This window comes from Lissotriton helveticus, chromosome 8 (genome assembly GCF_964261635.1).
Source record: "Lissotriton helveticus chromosome 8, aLisHel1.1, whole genome shotgun sequence".
Classification (NCBI taxonomy): domain Eukaryota; kingdom Metazoa; phylum Chordata; class Amphibia; order Caudata; family Salamandridae; genus Lissotriton; species Lissotriton helveticus.
The window spans coordinates 1,714,396,763-1,714,420,039 of NC_136069.1; the positions used below are offsets into that span (position 1 = coordinate 1,714,396,763).

A 23,277-nucleotide genomic window follows, 5' to 3' on the forward strand; every position below is an offset into this window, starting at 1 on the left:
CTTCTCCTGAAAGGTCTTCCTTTTTATAAATATATTCTGAAAGTTATATTATATTTTGTTGCAGAATTTCAATTTTAGGAAGTATGGAGAGCAAAAATACACGTTCAACATAATAAAAGGAAGCAAAATATTTCTCCCCCTCCAGTTAAATCAAAAATGGTGGAATCTAGTGAACCTTCTTTGGCTTTACTACTTGTTTAGATTCATGCAATTCATTCTAGCACAGATACTATTGATTCTGCAATAAAAAATTTACAAAAAGACATGGATAGTCTATCAATGGAAATATCTGACAACGCAATTAAAATTCAGGACAATAAAGTTAAACTTGATAGTTTCTCACAGCTTGTACCAAAAATACCTCCTATGTCTAACCTTCTTCTTGAATTGGAAAATCGTAATAGAAAGTATAACTTGCGTATTTTTAACTTACCAAAAGACGTGGAGGGTAATGCTTGTAGGTTATGTTTGGAGAATTTGTTACTTGGCCTCCTACGTCTAAAGTTTCTTGAGAAATTTGAAATTGATAAGGCTCACAGGATTCCCTCTCATCGTAATCCACCCCAAAATAAACAGTGACACATGATTTTTAAAGTTTTATGTCATAATCACTTAAGGGCCAATTACAATCTCGCTCAGAAGAGCTCCTGACAGCATCTGTCAGGAGCGGATCCAATTCGTAGGCGCGATTTTCGACTGACTCGTCCCCCATTCCGAATAACCAAGTATGATGTGAAAAAGCCCTCCGCTCCAAGGGAGTCTTCTCCGAGCACAAGTCCTTCTGTTCCCTCGCCCGGAGCTGAATTGCACAGCGCAAAGGGGGCTGCTTCCGAACAACCAAGTACGATGCATGCGTCAACCTGCAGAAGTGACTCGGAGACAAAAAAGCTTTTGGAGACAGACATTGGGGGGCCGCAGCAGGCCCCAATTTACCCGGGCCCTCCGAATCAGTCACAGGGGTGCACATAAACCCCCCCCGATCCAACCATGCACACCGTGTTGGGCACCATAGGGTGCCCACGACGGAGAGCCCGCTTTTCCCCAACCACCTGTTTTTTTGCTATGGGAGTCTGTGTACGCATCACTACACAGGCTCCCATAGACTTCAGTGGGAGTCCAACCGACCCGAGTCCGTCAGCGCACAATTGCATTGTATTCAGTCGGTCAGAGGCCCGGAGCCCGATTCGCTCGGAAAGCCCTCCAAGACTGAGCCGTCCTTAGGACTTTTCCAGCGAGATCATAATCGGCACCTTAGTATTGATACGAACAGCAGCACATAAAATTCCTTCTTTAGTGATTAATGGCAATAAAATCTTCACACATCAGGACTTTGCAGAAGAACCTGTTAAAATTCACAAAGACTTTACTGATCTTCGACCATAATTGCAAAGTCTTTCCTTCAAATATGGTGCTTTTGGCCCTTCGGCTATGTGAATTTAGAAGGACGGTTTCTCAAAGTCCTTTTATGGCCCTGAAGACCTCCGTCTATTTTTGGATCAACCTTCACAGCTCCCCATGGATACACATGAGACCGCTACCTGAAAATTAATCTCATTGTTCTTTCCTGCTAACCTACTTATTCAATTTGTTTTACAGGGCACAAATGGTCCGGTCATGCTTGCTAAGCATGTGTGCGTTTCAAGATTGTTATTAATGTTTAAATGTTGTCTTTTTCTGTGTATGTACTTATCTTTACTTTTATTTTTTCCCTATTGTTCCTTTCTAGAGCTACTTTGTATTATTTTATGCTTCAACAAATGTCATCTCTTTCTTCTTCTCTGCACTTTCTTTTCTCTGTTATTGCTAATTTCAATAATATTAAAATTGTATCCTTGAATGTTAAAGGTTTAAGACATCTTGTGAAGCGTACTAAAATTTTAGATTATTTACGAGGTTATAAAGCGGACATTTGTATTTTACACGAGACACATATTGATGATAAAGTCTTGGCTTATATACAGAAAAAAATGGGTTTTAATGTATATGGTCCGATGACTTATTACCCCAATTTTTGGTCTCTTTTTACCACAGAAGTGCTCAAGTTAGGCAATGTCCCACTTATTGTTGGAGGAGATTTTAACATTATATGGGACCCTTTATTAGACAGATCATCACAAACTAAATATCGACAACCTAGAGCTTTTTTTACTCTAAAGTCATTTTTTAAAACAATGAAGTTGGTTGATATCTGGCCGTTGCATCATCCTACTGAGAAAATGTTTACTTTTTTTTCAAATCCTCATAGCTCTTATTCAAGATTAGATTATGTATTAGTTTCTCGCAAATTAATTCACTCAGTCACTACACCACATAGCTATAATATTGATATTTCTGACCATGCTGTTATTTCTATGGTTCTACAACTTAGAATTCTCAAGCTCATTCCAGATGGCTTATGAATGCACATATTGTTCTTAAATAATAAACCAAAAATGTAATCAGCCCTTCAGGATTATTTTACTTTTAACCCAGAAGTCTCTGCATCCATGGTAACTCGATGGGATGCCTTTAATGCATACATTAGAGGGACATCCATTTCTTTTATGGCTCTTGAAAACAAATCATTCAATTGTAAAATTATAAGAATTGGAAAAACAAATTGCAACATTTGGGAGACTTTTCATATCATCCAAAAACCCCCATTTAAAAAAAAATTGCAAAAGCTGCGTTATGAGTTTAACTCAATATTAAGTAGAAGAGCTGGTATACAACTTTCTCATTCTAAAGCCAAGTTTTGTTTTAATGATAATAGATTTGGAAGGCTCTTGGCAAACTATTACGTATTAAAAAAGATAAAACTCAAATAAATTCAATTCATGGTTGCAATGGAAAGATTGCACTATCCCAAAATGGATATTGTTAAGGAATTTCTAATTTATTACTGAACCTTACATAATAAACCTAATTTAGAAGACACTTCACTAATTGATCACTTTTTACGTAAATGTTGATTACCTAAAGTTTCTCAGTTAACTGAAGATAAATTAGACTCGCCAATTAGTATGGAAGGGTAAATCTCTAGTTCCTGATGGAATTCCAGCAGAATTTTATAAAGAATTTGCCTTGCAAATTATTCCTCATTTATTTAAATGTTTCACCTTTGTTGGTGCGTCAAGCTCAACTTCTGGTTCTTTTACTGGAGCTTTGATTATATTTTTTCCAAAACCTAACAAAGTCTCGCCCATTGTATCAAATTAAATCAAGATTGTAAACGTTATGCTAAAATTATTGCAACCAGATTGACCTCCATACTAGATTTCCTTATTCATCCTGATCAGTCTGGTTTCCTGAAAAATAGATATCCTGTCAAGAACATAGTCCTGACTGTACTTTGAGCAAAATCAAACCCACTCAGGCGTTGTGCGATGGGCTGGCTCTCTTCTTCCAAGAAAAAATTCACAAGATCGTGGAAGGCCTGAAAGATGTAACGCTATCCGGTCCTTTGGAACAGGAAAAGGGGGAGATAATTAATAACAGCCTTAACTGGGATAGCGACTCTAACTCGGCTGTCCCTAAGGTCACCTTGGATGAATTCATGATGCCTTCGGAAGAGTAGTTTGCCCGAGTGGCCCTAGGAATCTCCTTAGGATCACCCTAGGATCCTGCTCCCCATAAGATAATGAAAGAACTCAGATTAGAGATAGTTCCTATCCTACGTCAGCTGTGCTGCCAATCCCTCAATAATGGAGTGGAGCCACCCAGCTGGAAGCAGGCTATTATTACGCCGCTCCTGAAAAAATCCACACTGGACCCAGGCTGCCATAAGAACTGTAGGCCAATTTCGCTCTTACCATACCCGGTCAAGATCCTGGAATGTTTGGTTAGTAGGGCGCTGTCCTATCTTCTGGAGACAAACAATAAATTGGAAGAGGAGCAATTTGGTTTCAGGCCTGGTCACGGACGGAGACAGCCTTGGTGACCGTCTTAGATAACCTTCGAATGCGGGCGGACAGGGGCCAATCAGCATTTGATACGGTCAACCACAATATACTTCTCTCGAGGCTGGAAACCCTAGGAGTGACAGGTGTGGCATTGAGATGGATGCGCTCCTACCTATCTGATAGATGGCAAGCAGTAGCGCTCCCACCGTATCAATCGGAGTTTGTAAAAAATTGAACACGGAGTACCGCAGGGGTCCTCAATCAGCCCTATTCTGTTCAATGCATATATGCGACCACTGTTAGAGATGATTAAATCGCACAACATCAGAGTGGTCAACTACGCCGATGACACCCAGCTTATGGTGTCCCTGGATGGTGACCAGGCGGATTCCCTGGAAAGCTTTCACACCTGTATGCTTGAAATGGTGAAATGGCTGAGGGACAACTCGCTTCAATTCAATAGCGAGAAAACAGAGATTCTACACTGGAAGGTGGAGGCGAACCTTCGAGGACTACCAACTGATTTTTGGCCAATAACCACAGATGGCTCGTTGACACCAGTGAGCACAGTACGCAATCTGGGGGTCAGTCTTAATGAAAAGCTGAATCTGGAGTCCCATGTCAACAAACTGGTGGGAGGCTGCTATACTCTCATCCGAGGACTTCGGAAAGTGCTACCATTGCTGCCAATCCAGGCAAGCACCACAGTATTCAGGAGCATTATACTGAGCTGCCTGGATTATTGTAATGCCCTGCTCTTAGAGTCCCCGAGATATCTGATTGCCAGACTCCAGGGTATCTAGGCGGCAGCAGCAAAGCTTGCTCTGACTCGAGCACGCCGCTCCTCGACGACACAAGCACTGGCGGAGCTGCACTGGCTCCCAGTGACCCAAAGGATTCTGTTCAAATCCTTATGCATAGTGTTCAAGGCACTTCATGGACAGGGACCCAAACTGCTCCAAGATTCCCAGGATAAAGAAAGCAACCCGGGGGGAAGAGTTTTTGACGTGGCAGCTGCCCGCCTCTGGAAATCAGGAGCAGACAGAACCTAATGCTGTTCCGTAAGAGAGTCAAGACGTGGTTCTTCCCTAAAGTTTGATCCTTGACTTAGTCACATGATTCTCCACATTAGCTGCCTTCCTTTCATATCAGCGGCCTTTCTCTCACCAGCTCTCTCCTTATGTCTCAGCGCCAGGATGCCCGAAGGGTTGCAGTGTGCTCTACAAATGCTAAAAATAAAATAAATAAATAAAACACTAAAGTCTTATTATATGCTTTTGAACAGGGGACTTCCTTATCTTTACCATCTGGAGTGCTTGCATTGGATGTTGAAAAAGCTTTTGACAAAGTTCATAAGCGATTTTTATTTCATACCTTATCGGCATTTAATGGTGGTGATTTGTTTATTCGCATGATATCTGCTCTCTATTCTAGCCCTTCTGCTCGCCTATTCATTAATGGTCAAATTCCTAATGATGTGGTTTTCTTTTTAGAGGTACCAGACAAGGTTGTCCCTTGTCTCTCTTGTTATTTCTTCTTGTTATTGAACCCTTTCTTACTACTATTAGAACATGTATTGCTACTACTGGTATTAATATCAAGGATGTTATTATCAAAACATTAGCATATGCAGATGATATACTTTTGTTGATTAGTAATCCTGAATCCTCACTCCCTCCATTATTAGATATTATCTCATTATATTCTCAGATTTCAGGTTATACATTAAATACGAACAAAACTATTTTTTCCTCTCAATCTTCATTGTACACCTGAAATGTTACCTATACAAGAAATCATTTGCAAAAGGGATTAAATTGAAAACCTTAGAATTCAGTTTTCCACTTCTATAAAAAAAACAATTACATTAAATTGTGAATCTATTATAAACTATATTAAAGATAAATTCACTAAGTTGTCTGCATTACACCTTTCATGGTGGGGGAAAATTGATTCAATAAAAATGGTAATAGCTCGTAATTTTTTTTGTATTCCCTAGATATGATCCCTCGTAAATTTCCTATGCAGTTTTATAAGAATGTTGACCAGCATTTTTGTACGTTTTATTTTAATATAAATCACCCCGTATGGAAAAATGAAATGGAGGGTTTGGTTTGCCACCTTTTTTAACTAATGTAAAGCGTTTGCATTAAAACAAAGCTCTCTTTGGTTTAATCATTCCCACCTTAATAATCCCCCTACATGGCTTTTAATAGAAAAAGGTTTGATAACGATTTTTCCTTTACCTACTTTGCTAACTACGTCTCACACTTCAATGTTAATTAATAACTCAGAGCCTGATTCACAAAAGTAAATTGAGACTAAATCTAACTTTACGACTTTTGGTATTCACAAAAGGCATTTACGAGTCATAAAGTTAGACTTTTATCTCAGTTAAACTTCAGTTTTACTTCCGTTAAACTTAAGACCAAAACTTAAGTTTGACTGAGACAAAAGTCTAACCTTACTACTCGTAAATGCTCTTTGTGAATACCGAAAGTCCTATAATTAGACTTTCTTCTCAGTTTACTTTTGTGAATCAGGCCCTCTATTATTTTGAAATCCACAAAGTTAAAATTTCACGATTTAGATTCACTTTTTCAGAAACCCATGAGACTCCAGACACTGAAACACCATCTTGTCAGCTTGCAGGCCCTCCGAAAAAGAAGCGCAAATGAGCCAGTTATCAAGATAGGTTGAAACCAATAACCCCAAGGCATGCAGGGTACCAACCAAAGGAGCCACGGTCTTTGTGAAGACTCAAGGAATCTAAGAGAGGGCAAAAGGAAGAACACAGAACTCAAAATGGTGCCCCAGTGCAAAGAATAGCAAAGTCTTCTGAGAGGAATGGTGCATAGATAAATGAAGATCGATATCCATCAGGTCTGTAGAAGCCAGAAACATGCTAGGGCAGATGAAGTACTTCATTCCTCCAAGCACCCCCTGGGCCTGCTGTCGCCCCCCGACTCCTGTCTCAGCTCTGGTCCACTCAACTCTAAAAACAAGGGTAAGGGCCTCCCATCTAGACCTACTAATGATGCTGCGACTCCCCCTTCCACCCCATCTCTCCCTCCCGCAAGTCAGGTTGGCGCGAATCCTCCCAATGTGTTCTACAATCGGATCAAATCCAGGGATAGCATCTCCCCTAGTGCTGCCAGAGAAGTTCTCCCCACTCCCCCAACCTCTTGCATCCGCCATTAAGTCTACGTTGCCGCCCGCTTCCTATCTTTGCTCCTCGCCCTCTCGCCTAGTAACTAACAATCACCTCACCCTCTGCTCACCTAGATTCTACCTCTCCTTACCTTGATTTACTGGTCCCACCAAACTATAACATCATTAGACTTGATAGATAAGTAAAAAAAGGGGGAGGCATTGCTTGCATCTATCTCCTTGTCACAGAACTCCATGCAGAACCCACGGACTCTTGCGAATATCGTGCCCTAGCCATTAGTAACAACTCTACTCAGTTGTGCATCTTCTACCACCCCCCAGACTAGAATGACACATTCATGGATCTGCTCATGGAAATCCTTACTGCTAAAGTCTCCTCCCATTCCAATGACATTTTCCTTGGTGACTTTAATCTGCATTAGAATGACCCCAATGACTCCCAGGTCAACGCTGTCAAAGACTTTCTTGCTGACCAATCACTCACCCAGGACTGTACCCTGCCAACCCACTCAAAAGGCGCCACATTGGATTGGAACATCACCAAGGCATCGGCGGTCAGGCTGAATACAATTGATACATGTGACTAATCGGACCACCACGCCATCACCTTCCTAATACCTGACTGCCACATGAAAAGACATGGGCAACCGGTGAAACCGAAACCGAAACGTTAGCTCAGAGACACTAAGAACTTTGACCTCAAGAAGCTGACTGCTCGCTGCGAGAATGACCTACACCCCCCCAAATCTATCTTAGGTCAATCACCTTACAGAGCACTACAACTCGGCTATGTCCAACATATTGGATGATCTGGCCCTGTTAGAGCTCAAAAGGTCCCAAATCAAAGACAAAAACCCCATGTTCAGCAGACCCCTCAATAGCAAAAGGCGAGCTCTCCGACTGGAGAAACTGGAGACAACACCCCTCAGCCCCCCAGCTTAAACTTCTATGCCAGGCCAGAAACACTTACAACAAGAACATCTTCATATTTAAAGAAGAGTTTTTGAGATCAGAACTAGAAAATGCCAAAAACAGACCCCGCAAACTCTTTAAAATAGTCAAACGTTAATCAAACAAACTCGCGAAATCTTCCAAAGAAACTACAAAATCATTAATAACCTGTGATGAGTTCTCCTCCTTCTTTAAAACCAAAATCAATTTGTTAGGTATCAAACTTAATGCCACCTCAAACTTCCCTCCTCCTCTTACCGGGACCCATCTCCTCTCTTCCCCCAGGCAACACCCAATAACAAAGCCCACTTGTCCTACTTCAAACTTTATGATGACCATTCCATCTCGAAAATTCTATCCTCCTTAAAACCGGATACCCACTTCAACGACCCTCTCCCTGCCAACTGCTTGGCAGTGACCTCCATACTCATCACTCCCTTATAGATTACAATATCTTTTTTTGAATAAATCTTTTTATTAACAATCATCGACATACAAGCAATCATAAAACCCACTCAATATCAATAGAGGCATGACAATTAGAGGCAATAATCCTTCACATTAGACACAGTAAGGACATTTCAAGGAGGGAGCAGGTCATCTAGTTCAATACTTTGTGGGGGAGTGCAAATGTCTCCACGATATGAGTTCCTCTGTGTCCATATGTGGGGCCACTTTCTAGGACAGCTTCGGGCAGCATATAGTGTCTTTTCCCTGACCATACACCAGCCCATACTCGTCTCCCATGCCCCCAGCGTGGGGGGAGTTGCCGCTCCCCAGGCCTAAGCGATGTTTCTTTTGGCTAGCATGAACCCCAGAGTGGCCCACTGTGTTTGATGGGTGTTCAAGTCAGTTGGTTCCCATATGTTCAGTAGGCATCTACGTGCTTCAGGGTGAATAGCAATAGTGAGGATTGCCCTCATGACTTCATGTATCTCCCTCTGGTATGTTTGAATGTGTGTACACTCCCATATGATGTGCATAAAGGTGCCTATTTGCCCACAACTTCTGCGACAGTCTCCTGTTTCCGCTCTTCCGATCTGTACTAGTCAAGGCCAGTCATATTTATCCTATGCAGGATTTTAAGCTGTACTAATCTTAATCGTGCTGGAATAGCCACCACCCGAGGGGAGGATATCGCCTCCTGCCATTCCTCACCATCAATTTCTATACCATCTGCTACCCATTTCTGTTGCAATACAGAGATAGGATTTTCCATATTATATATTAACTTATTATAGATTAATGAGATGGTCTTATCCGGGAGGTGGCCATCCAGTATCCTGTCCTCCAACGGGGATGACTCGGGAAGGGAGGAGCCCTTTGGAAGGAGTGAGTGTAATGCATGGCTAACCTGTGTGTAACGAAAAAGCTCAGTGTCAGCTAGCTCGTGTTGACTTTGGAGAGTGGCAAATGTTTTCACTCCTCCCTTTTCCCATAAATCTTTAATTTGTGAAATACCAATCATGTCCCATTTATCGAACTCTTTTGATGTCCATAGATTACCTAGTTGTGCCGAATCCCACAGGGGGGTGACCAATGTCAGTCTACGCTCCCAACTGAGGAATATGTTTGCGGCGTGCCATACACATACTGAGTGACCAGTGGGGACCGTCATCTGAGGCCGGCCAGGTTTCGAGTAGAGTGAGCTATTATAATTCCCTCCCGGAAGGAGCCACCTATCCATATGGAAGCCTGGATCATCTAGGCCACCGTAGGTGCCATGATTGATGGCTGCCAGGTGTGCAGCCCAATAATATTTCTTTATATCTGGGAGACTGATGCCTCCATCATACCATTTTAATGTAAGTTTACCCAAGGCTATGCGTGGCGTCCCATTCCACAATAATTCTCTCTGAAGGTGTTCCATTTCTTTAAAATATTTCAGTGGAATAGGATCAATTGAGTTTTGCAGGGGAGGGGCATCATTTTAAAAAGAACAGCCTTGCCTAGAAGAGAGAGGGGAAGGGATTTCCAGCTGGCTATGTCCCACTTTAACCGTAGTATTGGAGGAAGGAGCTTTTTATCGTATCGAAGTGCAGGGTCTAGGGAGAGAAAAATCCCCAAGTATTTCAATCTCGTGGCACTGATCTGAATTTGACAGTTACGGGGCAAGACAGGTAGATCTCCCTGCAGGACATACAGGTGAGACTTAGTCCAATTGATCGTAAACCCAGAATATCTGCCGAATACTGCCAAAATGTGCAGAACTGAAATTAGGGATTTTTTTGAATAAGTTAAATAGAGTAGTTTGTCATCCGCATAAAGCGAGATGCCGTCCTCCCATTCAGGTGACCAACAAGATGGGGGAGAGCGGGCATCCCTGACGCGTACCCCGGCTCAAGACAAATGTGTCCAACTTTTATTATTAACCACAACTTGTGCCAGTGGTGTCGAGTACAGTAGGCAAACCCACTGAATAAATTCCTGGCCGAACCCCAGTTTTCGGGGGACCGCTATGAGATAAGGCAACACAATAGTATAGAACGCCATGGTGGCGTCCAAAGAGACAAGGATAGATGGTTCCAGGATCGTGTCCACCCGACCTAGGACCCCATGGACTTGGTGCAAATTTAATGCTGTGTTCCAGTGCGGTATAAAAACGGATTGGTCTGGATGCACCAGGTTAGAAATTATTTTATTTAGTCGGTTAGCTAGTACTTTTGCAAGGATCTTGGGCTCGGCATTAAGGAGGCAGATAGGTCTATATGAGGTACAATCTGTTTTGGGGTTGCCTTCCTTATGTATAGTCTCTATGTTGGCTATTCCTTGGTCCTTTGGTAACTCCCCTCTTTCTCTTCTTTCCTCGAACATGACTTTAAGTTGAGTAGCCAATTTATCAGGATTAAGTTTATATAATTCGATTGGAATTCTGTTAGGGCCAAGGGCTTTCCCTGAGCTCAGTGATCTGATCGCCTGTGCTATTTTGACTGTTGTCAAGGTGCTGTCCATTAGTTAATGCTCCTTCAAGGAGAGGGTTGGGACTGTTATGTCCCTCAACAATTCAGCAGAGCCTTCTTCGGTGTATGGTGCTACTGCGGTATACACCGCATCAAAATGACTGGCAAAGTGATTTGCAATTTCTTGAGGGTCGGTGATGCAAATATTGTTAGCGTCTTGCAGAACCAGGACCAATCTGTTCACCCATTCCCATTTATCAAGCCAAGCTATCAATTTTCCAGCTTCACCCCCTAGGTCATAGATCCTACTGATTTACTTTTTTCCCCAAGTATTTTAGCCTTCTCTGTAACTAACGCCCTATATTCATCCTGTTTAAGGCGCACCAAGTGGAGCAAAACTGGTGTGGTCATTGTTTCCATGTCTCCTTGTAAGTGGTAGATCTCATCTTCTATGTTAGATACTTTCTTTTGTTGTTCCTTCTTCTGTCCAGATATTAGGGATTCACAGTACTAACTTAAGACAAAATCCTAAACTTGCTACTTTTGGTATTCACAGAAGGCATTTATTAGTAGTAAAGTTAGGATTTTGTCTTAAATTTGACTAAAGATAAACTTAGGACAGACTTGAGACAGACTTAAGATAAACTTAAGACATAATCCTAACTTAAGTCTGTCTTAAGTCTGTCTTAAGTCTGTATATGTACCCATATCGGTGAGTGGTCGGATATGCCCCTAGCTAGGCATCTGATTTCGTCAATATGTGAGATTTGGGGGCTAGGGATCAAAATGTAATCTAATCTGGATAGGCTGCGGTGGGCTCCAGAGTGGAAGGTGTGTTGTATTTTCTCAGGGTTGTAAGTACGCCAGCCGTCCACCAATCCCATGGTCTCCAGAAAGTCCGGTAGCCATCTATTAGAAGGCCCTAATTCATGCGTGGGGTGACGGTCCAATCTACCTGAGCCCAGTGAATTGAAACTGCCTCCCAGTAATAACATTCTCTCCGATAGTGAAAGGAGAGTGGTACGTAGGTCCTGGAATGTAGTAGTCTGGAGGTCAGGTGGGACATAAACAGACATTAATGCCAGGACCCAGTAATACCTATATAACGGCCCCTGTCATCAGCCCAAATGGAATCTACGCTGAGGGGGAATGTGGTTTTTAGAATAATGCCTACTCCTCTCGAACTTGTTGTGAACCCCGCATGCGCCACCAGTTGTACCCCCACCTGCACATAGCTTTACATGAGATTCATATCAGGTGCGTATCCTGAAGAAGAACTATGTCAGGGGCCTGTTTCCTGACATATCGAAAAACTATACTGCGTTTAACTTAATCCCCAAACCCGTAGGACATTCCAGCTCAGAATTCTGGCACTCTTTTCCCACTGCGTATGCATTAAACCTAGTGGAAAAACTCAAAGCCTCAGTAACACCTATCACATTGCTTGTCGATGGAAAAACTGCAACAAAGAACACAAACAAATCTCCCCTCCAACAACTTCCCTGCCCTTTAAACTGCCAATACTAAACTGGCAATGTGCCTGTCGCCCAACTGCTGTAGTAAATAAAGAAAATGAGGGTGTGTGGTACCCCGCCCCCACCACCCCTCCACCCCAGAACACTTAATTTGTCTCTGAGAGGAAATGTTACACCATTGTACATCTAGTCTATCTAGCTAGTTTCACACCCTTTAGCAGTCTCATTATGTCCGCCAGTGTCCAACTTTTTGCTTTTGGACTGACTGGATGAAGTCAGAGAAAAATGTTATATCGGCATTATCAAGTCTAAGTGGAGGCAAGATTCTGGCGAGTTGAAGTATTGCGTTGCGGTCCGGGTAGTTGAGGATCCTAGCCAGGATAAGGCGCGGGGGCCCCGGGCCTCGGACGTCCCCCGGGACTCTGTGGGCTCTTTCAACGATGAAGAGGTTGCTAAGTCCTTTGGGTCTGAGATGTTGAAGGATGAGCTCTTCCACAAATAGATCAACTGATTCTCCCTCCGCTCTTTCGGGGACCCCTAATAAGCGTACGTTATTGCACCTAAGGTGTCCTTCATAATCATCGAGCTTAGTTTCTGCGAACTTTCGAAAAGGTTGCAGTTCGTGAATTTCGGTTTGTAGTTGCGAGGTATCTTCCACAAGGCTGGTAAACTTGAGTTCCATCTGTTTAAGCCTCTCATTGTTTTTATTGAGATCTGCCCGGATAAGGTTCACCTCGAGCGTTACGGTGTCCGTTTTGTGTTCAAGTGAGGTTTTTATCTCCGCTATGGCTGTCATGACATCCTTAAGAGTATGTTCTTTGTCCGGGTTCCTTTGCTCTACTGCATTCCTATTAGGGGAGGACTCGAGTATGCTCTCCTTTGAGAAGCATATTTGTACAACTTATTAAATTGTACTGTCTTCAGGTCCCTTGTGGACGCCATTTGCCTTCCATCGGGTTTCCCACTGAGGTCCGCAGCGTGGCCCATTAGCTGACCCAAACAGCTGGGAATTTTGCTGTATGGTGTGAGAGATAAAATTACTGCAGGCGCTGGGTTGATATATGGGTGCAGTGCTTGTCGGACAAAGTAGGTGAGATCGTGGGAGGCTGGCGATCATTATGCGTCCAGGATGCTGCCTCGGTAAAAAGCTGTGGGGCCTCCCCCACTAACTAATGGAAATGGTGCCACTATGTTCCTTCAGGAACGTCCCTTGTGGGGCCTGTGATCACCCCTTCACAAAATTATTCATCTGCCACAGCGCAGAGAGCTCGTGCTTCGCTGGCATTCCGCCCTCCTGATAGCCTGGTTGCACCCAAGTGATTACCCGTTTCGGCTCTGCATATAGCGGCCATCACCAGGGAAGACATGGTTTGGCAGTTTGGGCTGGACTGTTTCCATGAGGCACAGGGTCAAAACTGATTTGCATATGGCCATGTCTGAACTGGGGCGGCGTGGTGAACAAAATAACGATGGATTAAACCCCGATCTGTGACTGGGGGTGAATGTTTTGCCATTGTGCAACATCCGTCCATCATCTTGTTTGTATTGCTATTCACCCTATGTGGGTAGAGTATGCCCAGACGTGGGTTCCGTGCTCACTACACCACTGGAGTCAAGCTATCCTGGCTGATGACAGCTGATAGCCAGAAACCGGTCCTAGGATGCTTGATTCCGGTCCAGGGAAGACATGGCTTGGCAGTTCGGGCTGGACTGTTTCCATGAGGCACAGGGTCAAGACTGATTTGCATATGGCCATGTCTGAACTGGGGTGTGCAAAATAACGATGGATTAAACCCAGATCTGTGACTGGGGGTGAATGTTTTGCCAATGTGCAACATTCCGTCCATCATCTTGTGTGTTTTGCTGATCGCCGCGTCCGAAGCAACACTGGTGGGGGTGGGGGCTCGCCGCACCTCACTCGGAGCCTCCCTCCCCACCGCCTCCTTTACAGCTTTTTGGGCTGGATCTTCTTCTTCTCTAGTGGAGGCTCACTGGTGCACAACCCAGAGTCTGCCAATCTTGTTCTGCGCCGTCCGCCCCGCAGTCACACCGAGGATCCCATCTTCTGCTTAGTGCTGCAATTGAAGGCCGCAGCAGAGGTCAATTTGGGGCGAGCCTTTCGGGCAAAACTCAAAGTTCTTCCGCCTGCGTCGTCACGCATGTCCCATCTCCAATCACTCGAGGTAACGGCGCTCTTCACTCTGCAGGCCGTGTGGTGCCGAGGGGGATATCTCAGCATGGAGATCGACTGCAGACTCCGTTTTTTCCGCCTTGTATTCCAGGTCCCTTTTGATTGTCAGTTTCCTCTTCAGATAGAAGGATATGTGGGTCGGATATGTGGTTTAGGGTCAGGGTTAACAGAGCTCCACTAAGCAGCGGCAATTACGCAACGCCACGTAGCCACGCCCCCCCTCCTGGACTACAATATCAATGCTTCCCTTCCATAAGGATCCATATCTGACTCCCTGAAAACCGGGCAAGTCATCCCCATCCTAAATAAATCCACTCTGAATCCAGCAATTCCAGACAGCTTCAGACCAATTTCTAATATTCCTCTTCTTGCGAAAGTGCTGGAAAAATGTGTGCAGCCACAACTAAGCCAACATATCGCTAATTTCAATTTGTTTGACAATTTCCAAACATGGGTCAGGCCTAAGCATGAGCGGATTTTGCGGATTGGCAATCCGCGGATTTGCGGATTGCCAAAATCCGCAAAATCCGCGCGGATTTTTTTTTTTTTTATGTTCGCACGGGTTTCTGCAAGTTCGCACGCGTTTTGTACTCCAATGGAATGGATTAACTCAATTACAGCACTCAACTGCACACCGACCATAGTGGATTCTGCTAAATCTCTCGGGATAACCTTGGAGAGCAACCGGAATATGCACAAACACATCAACTCGATGGCCAAAATGGCCAGGTTCCATCTGAGCTACTTGAGAAAACTAAAAGCCTTCTTTATACTGCGGACCTAAACATCGCAGTTCAGGCGTTCGTTATCTCCAAAATTGAATACGGCTGCTCTACCCTATCTGGCCTACCAAAGACTTCCACAGCTCCTCTAAAAACAGCAACTAGCCTCTTATCTGGCTCAAAACAATTTGACCACATTTCACCACATCTGAAGGCCTTGAACTGGCTTCCTCTCGAGGCCAGAATCCAGCTCAAGCTGGCCTGCATCACTCACAAAGCCCTGTACACGAACTCCCCGGCATACCTCGCCCAGACAATTGTGGTATCTGGGAAATTCAGAAACTCCTGGTCTGCCAGAGACCTTGTGCTCCAGTCACCCGCTTCCACAAGGAAAAAGCTTATAACCGAGCGTTCTCGGGGGCTGCACCAAGAATCTGGAACTTGCTACCATCCTCCATCAGAAAAATACCTTCTCTGTCAATCTTCAAAAAGGAAGCTAAAACCTTGCTAATGAGCAAATTCCTCCCATTACTCTCCTTGGTGGCACATACCGCCTTCTGTCGTGACTTTTGTTGTCTGTGCATAATCTCCTGTACTGCTTGCCACTCTCTGTGTACCAATTCTCACTCCTTCAAATGTTCTGCCGCTTCTCTCTGCCTTTTGCAATCATTTATCCCCTTGTATGCAATTGCTATTTTTTCCCTTTTTATCACTAACATGTCCCTCACTGATTTTGGTTCTGCACTGATTATTGTATATAACTATGGCTTTTGTCCTAATGTGTTCAATTCCCTAACCCCCATTCCTTTTTTTTTGCCTATGCCTAAACTGTACCTAACGTGTTTATCCCTGTAAAGCGCTTTGATACCCTGATGGGTCATGTTCGCTCTCTATAAAAACTCAAATAAATAAATAAATAAATGTGTTGTAAACTCACCATTTTTTATTTTTGATGATGTATGAATTGGTTTACTCCCTTGAGATCCAAAACCAGATAAAATTCACCTGTGAGCTTTTGAACCAAGAACATAAGTGAGTAGCAGCCTCGCCCCGACTCTTACTTTGGCACTCGGACAGGGATGTATGTCGTTTCAACGCATGCTTTTACCACGCATCCCCTACAACGCGGGGATTACAACGCAAGTCGTTACAACGACTTGCGTTGGGGGGCGCTTGATAGTGGAATAGTTGAATTTTCTATTCCAACTCCAGTCCCCGTGGACAGTAGGGAAGGTGTTGGATAGAAAATTAAACTATTTCCTATCCAACAGCGCCCTACAGCGAAAGTCGTTGTAACGACTTTCGTTGTAATTCCTGCGTTGTAATGGTAGTGCGGGGTAAAAGATTCGTTGTAAACGATGTTCCCCCTCGGACAGTAGCCCCCTGTGCTCAAGTTCTTGAATTCTGCTTTGTGCAGTGACAGTAGTGAAGCGCATGTCTGTTCAGTGAGTGATGTGTCTGGAGGCTCAGTGAGACACTGATATGTAGGTTGACAAGATGAGAGGGGCTCCAGGGGTGAATGGGGGGCTATAAGAGTCAGTGAGCTCTATGTATGGAAGCTCAGTGAGATACTGGTGTTGTGGCAGATTGACAGGATGAGAAGGGTGATTGAGTGCTGTTAGTGTCAGTGACGTCTGGAATGTCAGTGAGATACTAATATCAGTCAGACTAACAAAATGAGAAGTGCTACTGAGGAGTGACTGAGAGACTATAAGGGTCAGTGAGCTCTGTGTCTGGGATCCCAGTGAAATATTAATATCATAGCAGACCGTCTGCATGAGAAGTGATACTGATTGGTGACTGAGAGACTATAAGGGTCAGAGAGCTCTGTGTCTGGGATCTCAGTGAGATGCTGGTATCGTAGCAGACCGATGGGATGAGAAGGGCTGCTGAGGGGTGACCGAGAGACCATAAGGGTCAGTGAGCTTTGTGTCTGGGATGAAGGTTAAATATTGGTATCGTAGCAGACCGTCTGCCTGAGAAGATATGCTGAGAGGTGATTGAGAGACAGCAAGGGTCAGTGACATGCTGGTATTGTATAAAAATAATTATCTTTTATATAGAAATACCACAAGACCATAAACAACAAAAATTATCCTCAATACTATTGGAAATCAAGAGTTCTGATTAAAAAGGCTTAAATCAAAGTTCTGTGCGAGTCAGTTGCCCTGTCCGGCTACAGCGTTGCTGAAATAACACAGAGTCTAACAAATCCAGCTGACCGCGTCGGTCCGGGCCCACACAAGTGTCGACAGACTCGGTCACAGTACCTTTACTTGATGTGGCAGGCACTGGCGTGCGAGCCGGTTCTGGCGTTCACCGCGTTGCAGAAAAGAAAGCGGTGCAGAGACAGACCGGAGTTCGGAAGCTGGCGTCAATCAGTCCGGACATCGGTACAAGTCGGGCGGGGCGTCGCGACGTGTGCGAGCGGTGCCCAACATCGATGCGTTTACAGGACTCGAAGTCAGCAACAGTGATCATGTCGGTCAGACCAGTTCGATTCTGTACGTCGCGGTGTCCACAGGTTACGGTGCAGGCAACGGCTTGGTGACGGCATCAGGATGGAGTCGTGAGCTTAGAGCTTGTGTTGAAAGATGCAGAAGTTGTTCGATGCTGCGCCTAAAGGACACTGGGTTGGTTGTGAGAGTCAGTCACAGTTCCCTGCCTCTGTAGCCACTGAAACAGCATTTCCAGCAGCAATCCACAAAGGCTGGTGAAGTTACTGGTCCTGAGACTTCGGTCAGGGGGCAAGCTCTTCTCTCAAGGAGATCCTTCACAAGTTCAAAGTAAAGTACACAAAGCTCCTTTCTCCTTCCTTTGGCAGTCAGGAAACCACTACAGGCCAATCCCCCAAACAGCACTTCAGCTCAAGGATAGTCTCTCCTCAGTATCTTCAGGTTCCTCTCCACAGCAAAGGTTTCTTCTTGTAGTCCAAAAGTGATCTAATTACTTGGGATCAGGGTCCCAATATATATACCCCAAAATCCTATGTCCTCTGAGGGTAGAGGGGCCTTTTTGTCCAGTCCAAACCAGTTCTTGAGCACTCTTTTTACAAGACTCTTTCTTTCCTTTCACAGTGCAGGGCAGAGACATCAGACGCCCCACGGGAGGTGGAGTAAGCATTGTGGAGGGAAAGCACAGCCCTGGAGCACTTTGTTAAAATGATTCCTTCTCTCCTTTCACAGTGCAGGGCAGAGACATCAGACGCACCACAGGGGGCGAAGCCAGCACTGTGGGGGGCAGGCAAAGTCCTATTCTGGTCCCAGGTGCAACTCCTCCCTCCCATCTAGATGCAGATCTCTCTATTCACCACTGGGCGGACTCATTCTGTCTCCTGGAATCCCCCAGCCTTGTCACTCAAAACTCCAGACAAGGAATACACAACCTAGCAGAGGCAGGCTTGGAAAGTTAGACAAGAAAATATCTACTTTCTAAAAGTGGTGTTTTCAAACACAGAATGTTAAAACCAACTTCACTAAAATATGTATTTTATCATTCTTATTCCAGGCATACTAAACTCGAATTTCTCCCATGTTCCTTGAGTCAGTTAGGATTATAAGATGTAATTATCTAACTGACCATTCTGGCCTATGGAGAACAGGTATCCTTGCAATAGTGAAAAACAAAAATGGATGTATTTCACTATTAGGACATGCCACACATAGCAGGGCATGTCCTACCTTATACTTACAATGCACCCTGCCCTTGGGCGTACCATAGAGGTGTCTGATATGAAGAAAAGGGAAAGTTTAGGGACTGGCAAGTGGGTGCACGTGCTCAGTCAACATGGCAGTATCAGACTGCAAACAGGCTCTGCAGTGGCAGGCCTTAGACATATTTTACAAGGCTGCTTCTGTGGGAGCACAACCAGTGCTGCTAGCCCACCAGCAGCATTTGGTTTACAAGCCCTGGGCACTCCTGGTGCACTGTACCAGGGTCTGACAAGTAAAACGAAATAAGCCAATCATGTAATCATGAATTAATACATTAATTTACAATAGGGAGCACTTGCACTATGGCACTGGACAGCAGTGGCACAGTGCCCAAAGCATCTGACACATGAGGCAACAGCAAACATGGAAGGGAGACCCACACCAATAGTGCCAGGTCTAACACTGACACTGTCAGGATGTCATTGGATAGTGGAACTCCAGTGATGTTAGTCCTCCTCGATCAGTCAGCAGCCTTTGACACCATCTCTCATGGCATCCTTTTGAACAGATTGCGAGAGTTTGGTGTCAGAGGCAGAGCCTTTAAATGGATTCAAAGCTGTTTATCTGACAGAACACAATGTGTCCAGCTGGACTCTTGTGTCTCAACCCACTCTGACAGATAAGGGAGTCCCCCAGGGATCCATCTTAAGTCCCACCTTGTTTACCATATATGTGGCTCCCTTGGCTGGAGTCATTAGAAGGTGTGAGTTTGAGACCATATTGTACAAATATGACACACAGCTGATAGTCCCTACTGAGGATCACGCTACAGTAATAAAAACAAAAGTTTAAAAATGATATGTCCAGTATAGCAAGATGGATGAGTGAGAATTTTCTGCAGCTCAATGCCACCAAAACAGAGATATTGTTGTTTGGGAAAGCCGAGGAATTGTGGACTTCAGATTTGTAGCCATCTGAATTAGGAGAAGTACCCTCCCCAAAACTCTGGACTAAGAATCTAGGCATTAGAATCAATAATAAATGATCTACATTATCAGGCACCTGTTTCGAAACAATGCAGATGTTTAGAAAGATCTTCCCCTGGATCCCTCTATCGGCAAGAAAAACCCTCATCCAGTCGCTCCTGGTTAGTCGACTGGACTATGGTAACGCCTTATTGGTTGGAATAAGGGAAGACCTACTTTCCAAACTACAGGTGGTACAAGATACGGCTGCGCGCCTTGCCCTCAATAAACCAGCACGAACCCCCTCTCTACTGCTTCTTCACCAATTACACTGGCTTCCTATTAGGAAACGAGCTATTTTTAAACTCTTATGTACGGTCTTTAAGTCTCTTTAGGGGAATGGACCAGCCTACCTCAAGAAGAAGCTTGTACTGCATCGACCTGTACGTCAGTTGGGATCCAGCAAATGCAACCAGCTTCGCACGCCGCGTATCAGGAAGGCAAAAATGGGTGGTCGGGCCTTTTCCCATTTAGCCCATCGGAATAATCTCCCTGAGGAGATCTGGGCATGCACCGAGCTGTCTCAATTCAAAAAAATGCTCAGGACTTGTCCATTTTAAGTTTATGCTGCTCATTGGGTGTCATCTTCTCAAGCGCCGAGAGATCCCCCAGGAGATGATTCGCAGCACCATAAAAATGAGTTTATTAATAATAATAATAATAATAATAATAATAATAATAATAATATAGTGGTATTGTAGCAGACTGTCTGCATAAGAAGGGCTCCAGAGCAGCCACTGAGGTAGATATAGGAGTCAGTGAGTCCTGTGTCTTTCATCTCAGTGACATACCAGCATCAAGGTAGGCTGACAGGTTGAGAATGATGACAATGGGGTTTAAGGGTCAGTGAGTTCTGTGTCTGGTATTCCAGCGAGAACCTAGTATCATAGCAGACCGTCTGCATGAGAAGGGCTGCTGAGGGGTGACTGAGAGACTATAAGGGACAGTGAGCTCTGTGTCTGGGATCTCAATGAGGTACTGGTATCGTGACGCACTGTCAGATCAAACAGTGCGATCCTTACCTTCTATGTCTCTGCTGTGGCTCTGCAGACACAACGTAGACCCAGCCGTTGTTACTCGTGAATGTCCAAATCGAGAAGGAAGACTGGTCGGGGCTAGGGAAGAGGGCCTTGTCTGTAGGGCTCATCTGAATCTCTCAATGAGCTGCTGTGAGGCCTTAAAGGCTGTGATAGTCCCAACTAACTTCCTAACCTTTATCTCACAATTATCTACCTGTGATCTGCGTGTATACGTGGGATGGCGCTTGTGAAGGGTCTGGTGAAGACGTCAGGTGATCCTCAGTGATCCTTCTATAGGGTTTGGCTTTACAGACAGATCTACAACACAATCATTACTTAATTACAATTAGTTAGAACAGATTAAATCTACATCATGTAATTGCTACACGTTTTTATTTGTCAACTTATACAACTTGGAGTGTAGATTTAAGGTTTCCAATTTTCTCTCTGGTGTTTCTTTCACAGCAAAGAGTCTGCAACAATATATTGTCTCTAAGCTCCTAGAGGTTTTGTGAAGAATTCTTTTTTGAAAACTGATTTTGTACTCTGGTGTTTTGGAACTCAGTGATAAGAGCTTCAAACTTGCAAATGTGAATGAGTTATTGTTCTCTCAAATCCTGTCTTTTTAATGCATATCTATGCGTAATTTACAAAAAAAGGTAATCTTGATTTTCCATAAAAGGCCAATGGGCCTACCCTCTTTCTTTTACTTGTATTATTGGGCTTTTGTTTTACAAAATATGACAATTTTGATAACTGGGGAGCCTCAAGATATAGATTTAGCTGAGACACCAATAATATATGAGATGCTTGTAGGAAAAGAAGCTGAAAGCAATGCAAACAAAAATATTGAACCGAACTATCATAAGAAGAACAAAAGCAAAGCAGCAATAAAGGTATGGGGTCAAGTTAGGAAGCATCTGGTATTTGGAAAATGTAATTTTAATTTAAAATGTAACTTCTACATGCCTACATCTTCCTATACTATCCTTCCATCAACTTTTCGTGGTGCAGTAATGAAAGATAGAGACAGAAGGGGGTTCTAACAATATCATTCTATTGCACAGCTTCACTCTTTTGTCGAATTATCAGAGTTGTTTTATTTGTGGTAGGCAGATTTTTATACATATTTTCAAGTATGGATTTCCTGTTTAAAAAGATAAGAGACCAGAATTCTGACTTTAAATGTATGACCAAGATTCCTTTAATTGAAGCCTTGAGATTGAGTTATAGAATGGGACCCATATATGCATTGATGATTCTAACTCACTCAGAATAATGACTTAGAGGCACAGAATGATAAATGGAATTAGCGATTGGGCTTGGAGGATATGTACCTACAAGAATCATTGGCTTTGTCTGATAAGATTATTCCACAAGCTGATCTGAAAGCCCAACCTTTCAAGACAGCCTTTCATTTGCATTACACCCCTTCAAGAATGTTTAAATGGGGGGGGGGGGTGACTGTGATGGGAAATGTAACAGATGTGCACAGACTTGGCAGACATAGTACATATGTTTTCTGCAAGTCCAGAGCTAGTACCATTGATACAAGGATTGGGCGGCCATTTGAGTAACAGCATTAAGACACCAATGGTGGCCCACCCGTTGAGGATGATGCTGGGGGGGGGGGTTGGTGAGAGGGAGGATGTGAATGATTCGAGAAGGATACTGTATTTAGTTTTTATGGCTATGGCTGTAGCAAGATTGTGTATCAACTCTGACTGGCTAAAACCGGATGCCCCTAATTTTAATATGTGGAGATCTCGGGGGCATATTATCAACAAAAGGTAAAAATAATATATTATGAAGCCCATTATCGCCGTATACAATATTGAGATATTCTTATATAAACTTAAGGGGCTTAGGAAACAGCGACAATGGAAAACTGGTGTGAACATGGGCTTCTATGGGAATTCTCAAGGGCATATTATCAAGCCCATTATCGCCGCTTTAGCGGCAGTTTTCTGCCGATAAAAGCGGCGATAATGAATCGCCTTTTGTTGATAATATGCCACTAGGTTCTCGCCGTATACAATATGGAGATATTCTTATATAAACTTAAGGGGCTTAGGAAACAGCGACAGGGGAAATGATTTGGTCTTGGGGTAACAGAATGGATGGAGGTTACAAGAAAGTCAGAGGCTTTAGTTGGTTAGGAAATTGATATACGGTGTTTATAAAATGCATATATGGATGTTTTATATTTGTGGTATGGATTGCTGCTGTTAGGAATTATGCACCTGCACTTTAACCTGGGGTATTTGCCTATTTATGATTTATGATAAT

The 23,277-nt window shown here is 43.8% G+C and overlaps 1 protein-coding gene across 1 annotated transcript in view; it reads left to right on the forward strand.

The window, feature by feature from the left end:
• LOC144774146 (NACHT, LRR and PYD domains-containing protein 12-like) overlaps window positions 1–23,277 on the forward strand; it is a 669,012-nt gene that overhangs the window by 151,959 nt on the left and 493,776 nt on the right. The gene's annotated exons all lie outside the window — the stretch shown is intronic.